Raw genomic sequence first — 13995 nt, 5'->3', positions numbered from 1 at the left:
CCTGGCTGCAGGCAGCTGGCCCCACCCCCACCACTGCCATTGCTTGCCATCTGTGCAGCGCTGTACCCCCTCCCCTGCCACCAGTGGCCTCCCTCTGCAGGCAACAGGCTGGGGTGCGATGGCTTGGCTGGTCTGGGCCTCCCTCTTTCTTTGCTAGGGGCGGGGCCAGCCCTGCGAGGGGCCATCTGCCTATCTGATCTCCCCTAACGGCTGGCCTGCCTGCCTGATCACCCCTAACTGCTGTTCTGCCTACCTAATCACCCCAACCACTGGCCTGCCTACCTGATCTCCCCTAACCACTCTGCCTGCCTGATTGCCCCTAACTGCTTGCTTGGGGGCGGGGCCAGCCCGTGACGGGCCACGGTGGTCCGGTCTCTGGTTACTGTCATGACGCCTCTGGCCTTTTATTATATAGGATTTACTTAAATATATATATATATTTTTTTTCTGTAAATGCTTATAATGGTATTTTGTTTAAAGAAATCATATAAAAATATAGCTGTTTATTTTTTACAAAACAGTTTTATTGATGTATAACTTACATGCATAAAATTCACTTGTTTAAGTATAACAATTCAATAATTCTTACTAAATCTCATTCAGAATATTTCCATCATCCCCAAAAGAAACTTTTTGCTCATTTGTAGTCACTCCTTATTCCCACTCCCACCACTAGGCAGCCACTAATCTACCTTTTGTTTCTGTAAGATTTGCCTTTTCTATACATTTCATATAAATGGAATCATACAATATGTGGTCTTCTGTGTCTGGCTTCTTTGCTTAACATAATGTTTCTGAGTTTCACTCATGTTATAGTAAGTGTGAATGCTTCATTCCTTTTTATTGCTGAGTGGAATCTTATTTTATAGAATTATCATATTTTATCTATTCACAATTAATGGACATTTGGATTGTTTCCACTTTTTGACTATTATGAATAATGCAGGTATAAACATTCATGTACACAACTTTGTATGGTCATATGTTTTCATTTCTTTTGGGTAGATGACTAGGAGTGGAATTACCAGGTAATAGCTGCCAAACTGTTTCCCAAAGTGGCTGCTTCACTTTACATTCCCACGAGCAGTGTATGAGGATTTTAGTTTCTCCATAGCCTTGCCAACACCTGTCATTGCCTGTCTTTTTTATTATAGCCATTCTAGGGTGTGTGAAGTGGTATCCTTTTGTGGTTTAATTTGCATAACTATTTCTTTTTTACTTTGAGTATTACAATTTTAGTTTGAATTTACTATAGTTTTGAAATCCTGTAAGACTTAGACCAGCATAATCTTCTTTGCCATGCAAAGTATTGATTTCCCAGGAGATTCTGACTCCGTCCTGTGGGGTCTGAGAAAGTCTTTGAATTGTTGTGATTTAACATTTAGGTCTTTTCAGGTAAAATCAAAAGGAAAAGAGATTATTTACATGTCACAAAAACAATAATCAATCCTAGTAGTTTGGCATATTACTGGTCATTTCCTGCTTTAGCTTACATTGTAGGGTTTGTTTGTTTTCTAATATATTTTGTTGGTTTCAGAGAGAGGAAAGGAGAGGGAGAGAGAGAGAAATATCAATGATGAGAGAGAATCATCCATCGGCTGCCTCCTGCACACCCCCTATTGGGGATTGAGCCCGCAATGACCGGGAATCAAACTGTGACCTCCTGGTTCATGAGTCACTCAACCTCTGAGACACAGTGGCCAGGCACAGTTGGGTTTTTTTGTCTTGTTCTTATCTATTATAATTAAATATTATTCCAGTTTCCTGAAAGTGTGATGATACTTGATGAAGTAATTGATCATGTAACTCCTCTTACCCCTTCTGGTATAGCCAAGAAAATAATTATTAAATAATAGATGCCAGTTGGCAAGGAATATCTGAGAGCTTTCATTATTTCATCATCTTCGATTGGGCCATAAAAGGTGTAGTAGAGTAAATATTTTCCTCATAGCAAGGTCTTCACAATTTATGAAACAAGGTTAGTTAAGTAGAAAAGATGACTTCTTGGAAAAGGCTCTTAATCGGCGGTACCTTTATTAATAAATCTACTGAGAACATACAGCCATGTACCAGCAAGTTGGAAAATAAACTTCATAAATTATGCAGAGCAGTATTGGTTTGCCTTTACAGCGATGTTCTCATTAAAGTTTGGACTTAGGAAAAAACACCAGTGTATTCTGCTTCTAGTTTTCACTACACATAAATTGTGCCAATAGCACACAGCCAAGACCTGGTAAAGAAAGACAAACCAGGGCTATATTGGGCCTCTCAGCAGCAGAATTTCTAGAAACTTCTCTATAGGAGTTGTTGTTAATGTTAATTTTAATCCCCGCTATTAGCCATCTGTTTCTCTCATTTATCTAACATTTAGAATGGAGAGAGAATCTGATTGACTCTCTTGAGTCAGCTATCTAGCTTTGGATCAGTGTGAGAGGGAGGGACATGTGCACAATCAAATATAATAGAGACATGGTCCTTGGTCGTCCCCTCAGAATAAAGCAGGGCCTTTTTACTTAGTAGTTTAATTATTTTACTTACGTATAAATGAGAGATAGGTGTTGAGTCAACGAGATACTTGCTTTTCAATCTTAAAGATTAAAGATAGGGCCGAGACCGGTTTGGCTCAGTGGATAGAGCGTCGGCCTGCGGACTCAAGGGTCCCAGGTTCGATTCCGGTCAAGGGCATGTGCCTTGGTTGCGGGCGCATCCCCAGTGGGGGGTGTGCAGGAGGCAGCTGATTGATGTTTCTCTCTCATCAATGTTTCTAACTCTCTATCCCTCTCTCTTCCTCTCTGTAGGAAATCAATAAAATATATTAAAAAAAAAAAAGATTAAAGATAGGACCTTGGGCATTTTGGGGGGTTATTGTGGGATCCCTGAAATCACACTATATCTAATAAGTCTTACCAGCTCTGAGAATCTTTTTAATCTCTCTTGTTTGGAAGAGAGAAAGAGAGAGAGAGAGAAACCTTGATATGAGAGAGAAACATCAATCAGTTGCCTGCTGACATGCCTAGATTGGGGATCAAACCCTGAACCTGAATATGTGCCCTGACCAGGAATCGAACCTGCCACCCTTCAGCATATGGCACAATGCTCCAACCAACTGAGCCACACTGGCCAGGTTTCTTTTTAATCTCTTCATTAAAGGGGAACAGAAGAGAGGAATCAAGTGATCCAGTCATGGCTGCTGCTTTCTCTTATATGGTTTCTGGTGATGGCCTTCTCTCATTGGCTTCTTCCAGAACTTGGAGTTCTCTCAGTTCCATCAGAAAGCTGTTTGCCAGGCTCTTTTCCTTTCATTCCCTCCCTTTCCTGTGTTAACGGACTGAATTCCTTCCATCACCACCTAATTCAATTTAAAGTTCCCATCTGCTGCAAGAGTCCCATACAGCATGCTGTTCTTTTCTTGAACACTTGGTATTTACCATTTTGGTTCGTTAACTCATTTTCCCCCTTGATATCCTATTTTTATTTTTTTATTTTTTTTATTTTTAAAAGGATTTAAATTATTTAATATATTGAAAAGTGTTCATAATAGTGGCTCATCATTTGTTGTTTGACAATATACTGATTATGAAAATATTTTACCGTTACCATACTCACTGTGATGAAATTTATTCTACAAACTACTTTCTCCATATCTCCCCACCACCCAGTTCCTACCCCCCCTCTTCCTTTACCTCCCCCCCCCGCTGTCCCTTATCCATAGGTGTATGATTTTTGTCCAGTCTCTTCCCATACTCCCCACACAGACACCCCTTTCCCCCTGAGAATTATAAATCCACTCCCATTCTATGCCTCTGATTCTATTAAGTTCACCAGTTTATTCTGTTCCTCAGATTTTTAATTCACTTGACTTTTAGATTCACTTGTTGATAGATATGTAATTGTTGTTCATAATTTTTATCTTTCTTCTTCTTTTTCCTCTTTTTAAAGAATACCTTTCAGCATTTCATATAATGCTGGTTTGGTGGTGATGAACTCCTTTAGCTTTTTCTTATCTGTGAAGCTCTTTATCTGCCCTTCAATTCTGAATGATAACTTTGCTGGGTAGAGTAGTCTTGGTTGTAGGTTCCTGCTATTCATCACTTTGAATATTTCTTGCCACTCCCGTCTGGCCTGCATGGTTTCTGTTGAGAAATTAGCTGATAATCGTATGGGAGCTCCCTTGTAGGTAACTAACTGTTTTTCTCTTGCTGCTTGTAAGATTCTCTCTTTGTCTTTTGCTCTTGGCATTTTAATTATGATGTGTCTTGGTGTGGTCCTCTTTGGATCCCTTTTGTTTGGGGTTCTGTGTGCTTCCTGGACTCGTAAGTCTATTTCTTTCATCAGGTGGGGGAAGTTTTCGTTCATTATTTCTTCAAATAGGTTTTCAGCATCTTGCTCTCTCTCTTCTTCTGGTACCCCCATAATTCTGATGTTGGTTCGCTTGAAGTTGTCCCAGAGGCTTCTTACACTATCTTCAACTTTCTGAATTCTCTTCACTTCATGCTTCTCTGGAGGAGTGTCCTTGGCCTCTTTGTATTCCAAATCTTTGAGTTGATTCTTGCAATCCTCTAGTCTGCTTTTGGGTCTCTGTATAATATTTTTTATCTCAGTCAGTGTATGTTTAATTTCTAGTTGGTCCTTTTTCATATCCTCAAGGGTCTCATTGAATTTATCGGCCTTTTCCATGAAATTCTTGAAAAACCTTATAACCGTGGTTTTGAACTCTATGTCCAGTCGCTTGTTCTCCTCCATTTCTTTGGTTTGTGATCTGTTTCCTTGCCTTCTCATATTCTCTGCTTCCCTGAGTTGGTAGGGTAGTTTTGTCTACTAGGTGTCCTATTGGTTCAACGGGTCAGCCTCCCAGTTACTTGAGGTGGACACTCTTGGTGTACCCTTGTGTACTGTGTGTTCCCCAGCAGGAGCTACAGCAAGGGCTAGTTTTCTCCTCCTTTGCTTGGGCGGTTTTGGAGCAGTCTGGAGCTGTAGTTGGTTAAGCTGCCACAGAACAGGCCATTTATATGCAAAAGCCGCTGTGTGGAGCCTGGGCGGGTTTGTAGAATGTGCGGGGCGGGGCCTCAGGGCTGGGCGGGGTCTCAGGGCGTCACTAGGCTGGGGCGCGGCCAACGGCGATGGCTGCCCTCAGCCGTCTCTGCCTTTCACGTTTCCAAGTCCCTGCGCCCCGTGCTCCAGCGCAGTAAACAATGATTGCTGGGCGCACCACTGCAAAAAAGTCACTCTCACTTTCCGACCCGATGGCCGAGAGTCCAGCCTCTCCCCGTAGGTGTCTGGGTCCCCCGAGTGTCCCCAGAAACTGGATTTCAGAGTGATCAGGAGCTTGTCTCCCTGCGGGTTGAAGAAAAGCCGCGCACCCAGCCGCCCGCCGGCCCGATTCGCGTGCCTCCGTACCTCAGCTTTTCAGCGATTGTGCTCCTTTCTCTTCTCAGCTGTAAATCTTCCACTCAGCCAGCTTTCCCGTGGTTCTGGGTGGTAGATGTTTTTGTCTTTTAGTTGTGTTTTTGAAATTGTTGTGTGAGGCAGCAGATTAGTTGTTTAACTATGCCGCCATCTTGGTTCCTCCTCCCTGACCCCCCCCCCTTGATATCCTAGAATGTAGGTAGCTATCTGCTCTTTTATAATACTAGTTTCTCACACTTTTGTTATTAAGATATAACTTCTTGGCTGAAAATTTCTATGATATAACTCATAGAAAAAGCCTTATTTATTTTCATACTGGGACTTAATTAAATTGATTTTGAGCAGTGGCAGTTGGTTTCCTAACAACTTGCCCCCTCTACGAGAAAATGTATTCAAAAGCAACTAGCTCAGTGCCTAACACTTGATGCTACTCAGATAATATTAGCTTCCATTTTATCTTGATTTTTGTAAATGATGTTTTTTTTAATTACTTTATTGATTAAGTTATCACATATTTGTCATCAAACCCCCCCCCCCCGTTCCCTTCCCAAACCCCCCCATACGCATGCCCCCCTACCCCTGTTGTCCGTGATCACTGGTTAGGCTCATATGCAAGAACACAAGTCTTTTGGTTGATCTATCTCCCTTGTCCCCACCCTCCCCTACCTTCCCTCTGAGGTCTGACAGTCTGATCAATGCTGTTCTTGTTCTTCAGTCTATGTTTTTTCATCTTTTCCCCTAGATGAGTGAGCTCATGTGATACTAGGAATACACTTATTGGAACCGAAAATGAGACAAGCAATAATAGTTATGCTGAGAGGCAAATGAATCAGTCTATAGTGAGTTTCTTTCTGGGCCAACAGTTCTTTTGAGTCTCGGTTTCTATGTCCAACAGTTGTTTATGTATTCATAACAGCAATGATATTTCAGTTCTGGATGGTGGACAAGTGGTGGCAATGCAGGTCCGACCCTCTCTGGTTTGGTCCTGGGCAATCTGCAGTGACGCATACCTGCTGACTGCTAGTATGGCAAGGCATCGTCAGCGTCTTCTATCTCTGGACTGTTTCTCTTCTGACTTCATGGCTGGAGCACTCCTGTCAATTCCTCTCTGTTGCAGGAATCCACATGTCTCGGAGTTGTTTTCTGAAAATATACAAACATATTCTCGACCAAAAGTTAATAAAGGAATATTTTCTATAAATTTGACTTGCGATCCTTTTTCATTTTTTTGCCCAAACGATTTTCCTTTGGCTTGTTTTGACACCATGTATGTTTTACCTGGGTGTCTTGCTGTTAGCATTACAAATGAAAGTTAATTTTCTAAAGTAAAAATGTTCTAGATGTAATTTATTTGCAGGATATTTTTCCTTACATGATATTATTCTACTATCCCCCCTTTTTTGGTTTAAATATCGGGATGCTTTTGGAAATTTTATGCTGTAATCTTGATAGCTTTTAAATTTTACTTTTTTGCACTAAAATGTGACTGCTTTAGGTTCATTATATGTTATGCAATTTTACCATGAGATGAACTACCAGTAAAAATTTTAGTTAACACTTTAGTAACAGCTTTTTTGTCCAGTACAATTGATTTTTCTAGAGTATTTGCTTATTTTGATTGGCCAATTTAAATTAGTCTGAAAACTTGACTACTATTTTACTGTCAAATTTAATACTCTAACAACCATCTTGTTTTACCCTGTAATTATTAGTGGAGAGGATTATTTGCCTTCTTGAATGCTCATTTGCCCTGAGCATTCCTGGTGCTAGGCTGGATTTAGATATCATAGACCCCAGTTCCCCGGATCATGGGTGCAAGACATCTCCATCAAGTCTTGTTGCAGTGAGAGGGCATCTGCTGTTGGCCAAGTCTCTGTTACCTGGGTCCCGATTTGAGCTGGGCATGTGAAGCTGAGCAGCCATGGGGGCAGGAGATCTCCTTCAGCAGGGGTGAGGGTTCAGACCCCTGCAAACTTGGGGGGGTGAAGGTCTGTGCCCCACCTCTGTTGACCCCCAAGTTCTCTCCTGATGGCCCCTATGCGACTGTGCCTGTCTTAGGTTGTTTCTTCCCTGAGGAATCTTACCTGTCTCTGGCTAACCAGCCATCCTCCGGGGCCAAGCAGGGTGATGTGAGGTTTAGTTCTGTCTCCTAGGCCCCCATGGCCTCCACGCCCAGCGCCTGCCTTGGGATCCCCTCGCCTGCTGGCAGGGTCCCAGCACTGATGACATATCTTGTGGAACCCAGGTTTCTTCTCCAAGGAGGCCCAGCTCACCCCACTGCGCGAGAGACAGATCCATGGTACCAGCCATCACGAGGTTTCAACCTTGGCATGAACAGAAGCTCAGGCAACAGCTGTGGACAATTGGATTGTGAGAAGTGGGTCCCTCTTGGCGAAGAGGGCAAGAGGGGCTAATTTAGAATGCTCAGGTGCCTTCCCAGGGGGCCCTCTACACAGTGGAAGGGATTAAATCCTTTCATGTCCTTTTTAAATTGCTGCCAGACATTCAAAGAATTAGTTTGTAAGTTTGTTTGGGGTAATTGTATAATATGCTGTTGTAATTCTAAAATATCTAGAGATGTGTTACGTTTGTCTCCAAGCACCAAACAGATGATTTCCGCCCCTCCCCTCCCACAGTCGTGAGGAACTATTATAAGTAATGGGGGTGATCCAAATCTGGGAAAAATTTTAATGACAGTGTAGAATAATATCATGTAAGGATATTCTTTGTTCTAGTCCATGGCAATACCCTTTCAAACTGGCTGTCTATTTCTTTTTGTATAGACAAGGTCTTAGTTACATTTTCTGCATTTCTACCGCGGGCAAGTAGTGATAGTAGTGACACCCTTTCTTTGGTGTCCACACAAGTCAGAAACCTCTCTTTAATTTTACACACAAAGGGGCATTGTTTTGATTTTGTGTCATACAAAAGGGAAGCTGGGTGGAGACCCCTGTGTATTTATACTTTCTTGCCCCATAAATGATGTTTTTTTAAATCATAATGTAAAAGTAATACATGTCTATCATAGGAAAAGTAAATGTAGGTAAGCATAATAAAATAAAATCACATTGTTACCCTATTGTTAACATTGAATTTTTCCACCCAAAATTAGGATCATATTGTATTTAGTTTTTTTATTGCCCTGTTTTTTGTGTAACATACCAAAAGTACTTTCTCACATCACTAAACATCCATTTAAAACATAAATTTTTAATGACTATAATATTCTATTGTACAGGAATGCCATTATTTATTAAATCCTTCTGCTTACATATAGCATTCAGGTATTAAGTGGCAGGGTATGTGTATATGTGTGTAAGTCTTCCTCTCTTATCCTGGGCTTTTGAGAGACATGGTGGTAAAAGGAAAAATATAAACATAACTCAGCTGACTGCTTCTGATACCAATTCAGATATGTCTGTTCTTCCTGGTGGCCCTAATCTAACTATCTAGTTAGCACTGTATTCTGAGTCCCTGAGTCATTGTTCTTACCTTCCCTATTGTCCCCTATTCCCCAACTTCCATATCTCAGCTAATGGCTTTGCCTACTATTTAAATAAGATCAAGAGCATTTGACACAATCATGTTTAACTACCTGACTGCCTCAAAATGTTTTAATATTTTTAGCTTTCCTAACTTGACCTTCTTTCTTGAAATGTTTTCTTGTTTAGCTATTACTATAGTATATTGTTCCAGTTTTTTTCCTACCTCTCTGACTAATTTTTCTAAGTCTTCTTACCTGACTTTAGTACTTCTTTCCAGTTAAATATTTATTTCTCTTAATAGTTTGTTCTTGGTTTCATTAAGCTATTCTATTTCCCTACATAACACCCAAGTACCTAGTTTATGCTGCCGAGTTCCAAATTTTGTACCTTCTCAACTTTCTAGAACTCTAGCCATAATTTCTAGCTGTGTAGTTCCAACAACCTTTTCTAAACCTATTTTTATTCTCTGCTGTAGTTAATGATATTAATGCAGTCCCAGATACTTAAGCCAAAAATTGTCATTTTTATCTTTTTCCCATGCTCCTATATCTAGTAAGATACTGTTCTTTTGCAGACCATCTCTCACTAATATTTAGTATAACTAGAGGCCTGGTGCATGAATTCATGCCTGGGTGGAGTCCAGCCAGCCCGACTTGATGGGGGCCGATCAGGGCCGGGCTGTCCCTGCCCTCAATCAGGGTTGGGGGGCCGATTGGGACCCTGATTGGGCAAGTTGGCCACCACAGTGCAATTTCATAGTGACGGGTCATACTGGTCGTTCTGGCATTTTGGTCGCTTGGCTTTTATATATATAGATAGTGCTTATTTTATTCTGCTTTGAATTATAACTAACTCTCTTTGGATTTGAAACTTCTTAAAGGCAGATCCTATCACAGTGATGGCAAACCTATGGCACGCGTGTCAGCACTGATAGGATCAGCACTGACACGCGTAGCCATTTCTGATGACACGCGGCTGCTGAGGCGGCCACATGCCGAGGATGAAACATTTGCTGCTCCTGAGGATGAAACATTTGCGAAATAATGTTTTTTCCTCAAAGTGACACACTACCCGAGTTATGCTCAGTTTTTTGGCAAAGTCTGACACACCAAGCTCAAAGGTTGCCCATCACTGTCCTATTATAACCATCTCTGTTGAATTAAAGAATACTCTTCAAGGCTTTTTTCTAAACTTGAGTCAGTGTTTTACTATATCATTAACTGGCTTTCCTTAGGCAATAGGAACTTGGTCATGATTCATGATTTGATTATATGTATGTGGCCTTGTAATACACTATTCTTAGGGTTAATGCAGGAAAGGGTGTGGTTTTAGTTGATGCATAACCTGACAGAATATATGGGAAGATATTAAATGGATTTAGCTGTTATTGTAACAGTGGAATCTTTGCTAATTAGCTAGATTTTAGTATCTGCAGATGAGACCTATTTTTTTTTCTTTCAGTTTTATTTTGTATTGGTTTAAAATTTCCATTACCCCAACTGACACCATACATAGTTATCACAATAGTATTGACTATATACCCTGTGTTTTATTTACATCCCTGTGACTGTTTTATAACTACCAATTTGTGCTTTTAAAAAATGTATATTTTTATTGATTTCAGAGAGGAAGAGAGAGGGAGAGAGAGATAGAAACATCAATAATGAGAGAGAATCATAGATTGGCTGCCTCCTGCATATCCCCTACTGGGGATCGAGCCTGCAACCTGGGCATGTGCCCTTGACCAGAATCAAACCTGGGACCCTTCAGTCACCAGGCTGACACTTATCCACTGAGCCAGATCGGCTATGGCTGTGCTTTTTAAAAAATATGTATTTTTATTGATTTCAAAGAGGAAGGCAGAAGGAAAGAGGGATAGAAACATCAATGATGAGAGAGACTCATTGATCGGCTGCCTCCTGCACACCTCCTACTGGGGATCAAGCCCGAAACCTGGGCATGTGCCCTGATAGGAATCGAACCTTGACTTCTTGATTAATAGGTTGACCTGCAACCACTGAGCCACACCAGCCAGGCTGTGACATTAATTAATAAAATTTAGATTTCAGATAATACAATTCTGTAATACATCATCTGTATATTGTATTGTGTATTTACTCCCAGTTTGAAGCACCAATTTGTGCTTCTTAATCCTTTACCTCTTTTATTCAGTCACCCAACTCCTCTCCCCTTTGGCAACCACCAGTTTGTTCTTTGTGTCTATGAGTCTATTTCAACTTTTTTTGCTCTTTAGATCCCACATATAAGTGATGTCATATGATATTTGCCTTTCTCTGACTGACTTATTTTACTATCCATCCTGTCTCAAATGGTATGATTTCATTCATTTTTTATGGCTGAGTAATGAATGTTCCATTGTATATATGTACCACAGATTTTTTTTTTTTATCCACTTGTCTATTGATGGGCACTTGGGTTGCTTCCAAATCTTAGCTATCCTATATAATAAAGAGCTAATATGCAAATGGTCATCATGCCATTACAGCTCAGACACACAACACTGGGGAGAGAGGAATGGGGACCAGCCAGGCACAAATGAGCTCGCAAGAGAGGAATGGGGACCAGCCAGGCACAAATGAGCTCGGGAGAGAGGAATGGGGACCAGCCAGGCACAAATGAGCTCGGGAGAGAGGAATGGGGACCAGCCAGGCACAAATGAGCTCGCGAGAGAGGAATGGGGACCAGCCAGACTGTGGCCCAGGAGAAAGACAAGCCACCTGCCCACGGTCCCCTGTGGCTGCAGCTGGCCTGGGTGCCTGCGGCTGGCCAGAGGGAGGGAAGCCTGGGTCCTGGGTGCCAGCGGTCCCAGATTGCGAGAGGCATTCGGACATCCCCTGAGGGTTCCCGGATTGGAGAGGGTGCAGGCCGGGCTAAGGGACATCCCCCCCCCCATGCTGTGCACGAATTTTGTGCACTGGGCCTCTAGTTATAAATAATGTTGCAAGGAATATAGAGGTGAATATATTCTTTTGAATTAGTGTTTTGGGTTTCTTTGGATAATCCCCAGAAGTGGGTTCACTGGATCATAAGGCAGTTTAATTTTTAATTTTTTTAGGAAACTCCACTCTATTTTCCAGTATGTATTTCCACAAACAGTACACTAGGGTTCCCTTTTTTCCATATCCTCGCCAACACTTTTTATTTGTTGATTTATTGATAGCCTATTCTGACGTATGTGAGATGGTATCTAATTGTGGTTTTGCATCTCTGATAATAAGTAATATCAAACAACTTTTCATATATCTATTGACCATTTATATGTCTTCCTTGAAGAAGTGTCTATTTAGGTCTTCTGCCCACTTTTTAAATTGGATTATTTCTGGGTGTGTTTTTTAATGAGTTCTTAATATATTTTGAATATTAGCCCTTATTGGATGATCATTTTCAAATATCTTCTCCCATTCAGTAGGTTGCCTTTTCATTTTGTTGATGGTTCACTTTGCTGTGCAAAAGCTTTGCAGTTTGCTATAGCCCCATTTGTTTATTTTTGCTTTTGTTGCCTTTGCTTAAGGAGATATTTCCAAAATATATATTTTTCTAAGATTGATGTCAAAGAGTTTATTGCCTGTTTTCTTCTAGAAGTTTTATGGTTTCATAGCCTATATTTAAGTTTTTAATTCATTTTGCGTTTATTCTTATATGTAGTGTAAGAAGGTGATCTAGTTTTTTTTTTTTTCATGTATCTGTCTAGTTTTCACCACACCATTTATTGAATAGACTGTCTTGACCCTATTGTATGTTCTTGTTCTTTGTCATAGATTAATTGACCATATAGGCATAGGTTTATTTTGGGCTCTCTGTTTTGTTCCATTGACCTATATGTCTTTTCTTTATGTCAATTCTATGTTCCTTTGATTACTATGACCTTGAGTATAGTTTAACTAGAGGCCCAGTGCATGAAAATTCATGCACTGGAGAGGGGGGTCCCTCAGCCCGGCCTGCCCCCTCTCACAGTCCGGGATTCCTTAGGGGAGGGAGGCGACCCGGCAGTCAGGGGAAGGCGATGCCCCCATCACACCTCTGCTGCTACCACTGCCGGCAGCGCAAGCTTCGGCTGGCCCTGGGTGGCTGGGCAGCCGCCATCCGAGGTTTGCCTGCACCTTGGGCTGGCCCTGAGCGGCTGGGGGGCTGAGGGGAATGGGGGACTCTGGAGGCAGGCGTCTGCCGCCCTGGCGGGGCTGAGGGGACTGGGTGCCACCATCTTGTGGCTGTGGGCACCACCATCTTTGAAGGCGTGACAGTCCATTAGCATATTCCCTCCTTATTGGCTATGGGTGCTGCCATCTTTGTGAGGGTGTGATGGTCAATTAGCATATTCCCTCTTTATTAGATAGGATATTAGGTAGTGTGATACATTCTATTTTGTTTGTCTTTTTCAAGATACCTGATGCTATTTGGGGTCTTTTGTGCTTCCATACACATTTTTGAATTATTTGTTTCAGGTCTGTGAAATACGCCTTTGATATTTTGATAGGAATTGTGTTGAATCTATAGATTTATTTGAGTAGTATGGAATTTTAATGTTAATTCTAACATGAGCATAGTATATGTTCTATTTATTAGTATTTTCTTCAATTCTTTCTTCAAGTCTCATAATTTCCTGTGGACAGGTATTTTACTCCCTTGGTTAAATTTATTCCTAGGTATTTTTTTAAGTTGTTTTTTAAAAATGTAATTGTGAGATTGTTTTCTTAGTTTCCCTTTCTAGTTCACTATTGGTGTATAAAAGTACAATCAATTTTTGAATATTAATTTTGTATCTTGCTACTGAATTCATTTGTCAGTTCTAGTAGTTATTTGCTGGAATCTTTAGGGTTCTCTGTATATAGTATCATGTCTGCAAGTAATGACAGTTTTACTTCTTTCTTTCCAATTCGGATGCCTTTTATTTCATCTTGTCTGAGTGCTGTGACTAGGACTTCCAGTTGAATAAGAGTGGTGAAAGTGGGCATCCCTATCTTGTTCCTGATCTTATATCAAATGATATGCTTATAGTTTTTGCCCATCAAGTATGATGTTGGCAGTGGGTTTGTCATATATGGTCTTTATTATGTGGAGGTATGTTCCCATTTTGCTGACAATT

General features: G+C 41.1%; 1 protein-coding gene across 3 annotated transcripts in view; it reads left to right on the top strand.

The window, feature by feature from the left end:
• Positions 1 to 13995, top strand: part of PHTF2 (putative homeodomain transcription factor 2) — a 91627-nt gene that overhangs the window by 27647 nt on the left and 49985 nt on the right. The gene's annotated exons all lie outside the window — the stretch shown is intronic.

This window comes from Eptesicus fuscus, chromosome 14 (assembly GCF_027574615.1).
Source record: "Eptesicus fuscus isolate TK198812 chromosome 14, DD_ASM_mEF_20220401, whole genome shotgun sequence".
Taxonomy (NCBI): Eukaryota; Metazoa; Chordata; class Mammalia; order Chiroptera; family Vespertilionidae; genus Eptesicus; species Eptesicus fuscus.
This window is presented reverse-complemented; position numbering and strand designations above follow the sequence as displayed.